This window comes from Limulus polyphemus, unplaced genomic scaffold, assembly GCF_000517525.1.
Source record: "Limulus polyphemus unplaced genomic scaffold, Limulus_polyphemus-2.1.2 Scaffold2163, whole genome shotgun sequence".
NCBI lineage: Eukaryota > Metazoa > Arthropoda > Merostomata > Xiphosura > Limulidae > Limulus > Limulus polyphemus.
In genome coordinates, this window is record NW_013667773.1 from 156,599 (window position 1) to 162,748 (window position 6,150).

Genomic DNA, 6,150 nt, shown 5'->3' on the forward strand with positions numbered 1-6,150 from the left:
ATGTTAAAAACATATTTAGTAAAACTGTGCTTCTTAAAAATATTTCAGTCTGTATGACTGGAAGTATTCTATCATAACCAAATAAAACACTAAGTTTATACAGTGCCTTGCAAAAGTATTCAACCCCTGCTAAATTTCCACATTTTGTTGCCATCTGAGCTTGCAATCATGAAACCTTCAAATGGGACGTCATATTTAGAAGCTACACAATCTACTCCAAACTGAGAAAGCTGAAAAAAACTTATATTATGTAAGTAAGTTTGATTTTCGAAGAAAACTAGAATATTCTCAATTGTATAAGTATTCAACCCCTTTGCCACATCAACTCTCAATCACTTCGGATGCAAAATATTAGTTCAAAGGTCACAAAATTAGTGTAATGGGCTCTGTCTGTGTGTAATCAAAGTGGTTTAACTTAACTTCAGAGTAAATGCATCCGTTCAAGCCACAACACACATAGTGATACGACAAAACAACCAGGAAGACGAAGTAGCTTTTCAAACAAGTTAGGAATACAGTGGTAGAGGAGCAGAGATCAGAAGAAGGTTACAAGAAAAATTCAAAGTCGCTGATTATCCCTTTGAGTATGGTGAACTCCATCATTAAGAAGTGAAATGTGCTTCAGGCCACCCTTCCAAACTAAGCAGATGGGCAAGCAGGAAACTGGTTAGGGATGCCACTGTGAAGCCAACGGTGACTTTGAAAGATATGCAAAGTTCCATGTCTGAGATGGGAGTCAGAGTTCAGACATCGACAACATCCCAGTCCCAATATAAAGCTGGCCTTTGTGGACGAGTAGCAAGAAAGAAGCCATTACTGAAATAGAATAATCCTAAATCTCGTATGAATGTTGCGATAAAGCATGTAAATGATACTGCACACGCATGGCAGAAGGTTTTTTCGTCAGAAAAGACAAAAAATGAGCGTTTAAGTCTAAATTCAAAGTGTTACGTCTGGCACAAGTCCCACACAGCACATCATCCAGTCAACACAATTCTAACTGTTAAGCATTGTGGTGACAGCATCATGTTATGGGGATGCTTCTCATTATCAGGGATGGGAAAGCTTGTCAGGATTGAGGGGAAGATGGATGGTGCAAAGTACAGGCGATTCCTACAGGAAAACCTATTTAAGCCAGCCAAGAATCTAGAACTGGGTCGAAAATTCACATTTCAGCAAGACAATGGCCCAAAGCACAAGGCCAAAACCACACTGGAGTAGTTTCAAAAGCAGAAAATGAATGTCCTGGAGTGGTCCAGTCAAAATCCTGACTTGAATCCCATGGAAAATTTATGACGAGACTTGAAGACTGCCATTCATCAAGGATACCCAATGAATTTTCAGAATTGGAGCAATTTTGCCAGGAAGAATGGGCAAAAATTATACCACCCCATTGTTCAAAGCTGGTAGAGACCTATCCAAAAGGACTCACAGCAGTAATTGCTTCCAAAGGTGCTTCCACCAAATACTGACTTAGGAGCTAAATACTTATGCAATCAGCAAATTTCAATTTATATATTTCTTTGCAGGTTTTGCTGACATTAAACCTCCTTGACACATGACGGTGTTAATTTTGGTCATTAGAGTTTTGAATCAAAACAAGTTCATTAAAAAGAAATTGTTTACATTATTTGTATTTCATCAAAAAAGGTAGGGGTGAATACTTTTGCAAAGGCACTGTTTAATCACAGGTGTAGGACGGAATTCCATTTGGTCGGGTATTCTGAACAATAATAATTCATGGGGTCAAGTTTTAGGTACATAAATGCCTGATACATGTGTTCTTGCGTTTCATCTGGTCTTGATAAGAATGACATATACAAAATATTTACATAACTAACGAAATTAATACACGCATACAAATTAACCAGGTTCACTATAATGTTTATTCATTTTCCAAATCATTGTAAGTTACTTAATACTAGGAATACAATAATATGATCAGTAACTAGTTGGATAATTATTATTTTTGTCTCATAAGCACTCAATTTAAGTGTTCAAACATCTTTGCTCTGTGCTTAGGACTGTTTGAAACAAATTACGTAACTATTTTCTGAAGATCTAGTTCGTCAATTTTTTCTTTGTATACACTCATTATCATCAGATGATTTAGTATTCTCTGACCCATGGTTGCTCTCAGGTGTGTTTTAATTCTTTTCAATGTGGAGAAATGATTCTCACTGGTAGCATTAGTGGCAGGAAGGAGGAGAACTAATTCAGCTAGAGTAACAAACCAAATACCTCGAATATTTATTCAACCACTCCCTGATCCTTGACCCGGCACCGACAAAGGACCCTTCGCGATTACCGGCTTCAAAACCTCAACTTGTCTTCAACATCATATGAACTCTAAACTTCATCTCATATTTTTTCATCATTGAGTGTTATATTTAAGACAACTTCATCTAAACTACTTTGTTTTGTTTATACTCTACTTATTATTTTATTCACTTGTTTACCGCCAAATATATCTTTCTATGTTTTAATGTTCAGTTACTAACTATTTTTTTTGTTCAAGAATGGTTATGTATCAATTTTTATTTTGTTCTCACTCCGATTTCAAACCTTATATCTCATCCCATGCCTTAAAAGGAAATAATTCAAGGGCATTATGAAGAGAAATCCCTCGATTACTGAACACTCTTGGTATTATTATTATAAGTAAATATCTATCACGATTGAAATGGGCTATGATATAATCTCTCGTTGTCCATGAGTTAGACATCTCATTTTGTCGATGATATCTGTGACAGTAAGTGATGTGTTTGTAGATAGTTGCATCATGCCCTTGAACATAGACACCTGACATTTGAGATTTTGCAAATTGACATCAGCTGCATATTTTGTTTTCTCCTCACATTTTAACTGGGGTAACAAAGACGATGTTGCATCTGATGGTAATATGTCTTCAGAATGATCACCAACATACTATTTTGCAACTTCCCCAAATTATTGGTCACAGTCTCCACCTGTTGCTGGTTTAATCAGCATATTTTCTCAGTTCGTGTATTTTACAAAACTTGGCTGCTGAAACCTGCTTTGTAAGAATGACATGAGGTCAAGTTGTCACACACAGTATAGTATATCTGCTTGTAGTGTTCATCATGTGCTTGATGATCATAGAATCCTGATGACTCGCCAACTTCATGACGTTTAGGTGCCCTCCTTTTCCTTGGAAACTGAGGCTGACCTACGTCGCATTCAAAAGCCTTGCATTTCACTCACTCATAAATGTCATTAAATTGACCTCTCGACCCTTGTAGCTTGGTCAATGTAAACCTCGCCAGGGCCTGACATTTAGCTGCTCTTTTGTTCCCTTGCAAAGCTTTGCTGAGTATGTAGCAAGAACTTTTCTGTTACATAGACACCAAATAGGAAATCAAATTTCTGCATATGAGCCATAACTCCTTGTATTCTTGCCTTCATTTCAGTATTCACGCAGTTTTGTAATGACAGGTTCCACAACCCGTGTAGAGCATTGTACTGATTGATGATGCTATGCATTCCGTCAGCACTCACTATCCATCTGGTAGAACAGAGCATTCTGATACCAACACCACCTTCTTTTCTTAGCTTAAATTGTTTCCCTTTTAAGGCTGCATTTAATCAACTTGTTGATTTCATATGCAGTGTCAAGACACTAGCTTAAAGGTGTCCTGACAGGCAAGATTTAACACATGACCATAACAATGAGTATAAATTGCTCTCTTCTCAACTCTCTTGACCTCTTCTGCCACACCATTCTTTTTACCAGCCATCGAAGCGGCTCCATCATAACACTGACCTCGCAACGAATGAACAGATATTTCACACCTGTGAAACACATATCCAAGTGCTTGTAGTATTGTCTCTGATGACGTATTACGTATTACATACAAGCCCAGACATGCCTCTAGGGCTTGAAAATTGATATCGACATATCTCACATTGACACACACACACTTGTTTCAAGTTAGCTTTGTCTGTTGTTTCATCAGTCATGACTGATATTTTACCAGATGATTCTTTAATGTCTGAGATGACATCAAGAAGAACCTGATGAGCCATTATTTTTAGTAGTTCATTTTGAATATCAGGATTTGTATACTTTACGTGTTTTTTTTTCTTTGGCCATTCTTGAAGCACTAGATCTCTATTATACAATAACTGGAGTAACTGATGAAAGTTAGATTGTTGGGCTTCGTGTCCTTTTGCAGATAATTCTTAACGAGCGAGATATTTGAGAGCTCTATTTTCTTCTACCACTAACAATTCAATCACTACAGCATAATCAGGCAAGCTCATTGCAAACTTATGTGACCCACTGTCCTGGTGACTTCTGAAGCTCCTTAGTTTTTCCAGAAACTAAACCCAGTGTGGACAAATGCTTTCTCATCTGTCATGATTTTTAGGAAAAGGTTTTTCATTGAAGCATTGTGACAAACATAGTAGAGAACAATATCGTTTTGAGAAATATAATGTGGCCATGAATATTCCGAGAAAAAGAATTTTTGTAGACGATAAGCTTGCTTTTTCTTAGCACCAAAATCTCGTTCTGGTAAGGAAGTTTGTGAGGGCAGCACATATTGTTCTGTGATTAATATCTGAATTACATTTTCTGTCGCAAAATACACGTCATTGGTCTTACAGGGTGATTCTTGAATAGTTTTATCTGAATCATCAGTTTCATTTTGACCAGCTTCAATATCCTTATTGTCATGAGGTTCTTCAGCTAAGCTACATTAAGAAATTAACAATTTATGAATGACGGAGAACCAACCTAAGCACATTCCGGTCAAATGAGCAATTTAAAATCTAATTAATAAATTTCTTTGAACACCACAAAATATGCCATTCAGTAAACACTAAGGGTCTAAATCTATAAACAAAACCCTATATACAGTAGTGCAGTGTCTACTAGTCTATGATCATTGATTTATCAGCTACACAAAGCTACATGTATTCAGAGATCCAGGTGTTGCAAATTTAAAGTTACTTAAGCTTATACATGCAGGTCAAATTGAAATTAATCAAATTTCTAACTTACCTAGACACTTAAGATAACTTGTTAAACTAGCCTGGCGCTTCATTTCAACATGAGTTGCTAATTGATTATTCGGAAGAAAATCTGCTGGAGTAAATTTTTGTCGTGTCAGATCTTTGTAAGTCATTAGAAAATAATACCACTATTAATAGAAACTCAAATTTAGGCCTACAGGGAAATTATTTTATCGTAAGTTTCGTGATCTAGGCTAATATCATGTTGCTAAGCGACAGTGTGCACGAATTACATTTCTTTAAATGCTAAGCGATTGCACGCGAGAATTACGTTTGTTGTGTCTTTAATCTGAAGACACGTGCTAGATCTAGCTGCTTTCCCAGAAAAATGCCAAGTCGCCTGACATACTATGTAGGGACGACGAACATGCATATTAAAAACCACATCCGTAATAAACATTGAAATATTCACATTAGCACGGCTTCTACAGACTCGAACTAGGGCGTTAGCGGAAATGTTAATAATAAAAAAACCAGCCTGATTTATGGTCGGGTATTTACCTGACCGTGTACTAAGTCCCTGTATAACAGCCCTATTGTTAGAAAGCCCTCAGTAATTTGAGATGTATAAAAATCTCAGTGTTAGAAGACCCAGTACTCTGAGATGTACACAGCATGGTCACAAGTAAATAGACACCACCTTTTCAGAAAAAAATAAAATTTTCAGTCATATTCACATGAATTGATATATTTATAATTTAATTGATATCTAGTAGATCTTCCTTTCGCTTCGCGGAGTTCGTTGATCCTTTGGGGCATCGTGCGAAGTGAGAATCATCTCGTCAATTTTAGATTGTGGGATTTTAGCCCACTCTTGCTTCAAAACTTGGAGTAGATCGCTCTTCGAAGTTGATTTTTTGGTTGTTTGTTGACTTGCCGGTCGAGTATGGCCCAGAGGTTTTCGATGGGGTTCATGTCAGGAGATTGGCTCGGCCAGGGCAACTTCTGGATACCATTTTCTTCCTGCCACTTTTGGGTGTTTCTAGCAGTGTGACACGGTGCTCCACCTTCCTGGAACAACATTGTGTTCTTGTCCACGAAACCCGGGAAATAAAGTGGCAAGAGTCCTTCCTCCAATATTTCGCAAAAGTTATGTTGCCAATGCATTCCACT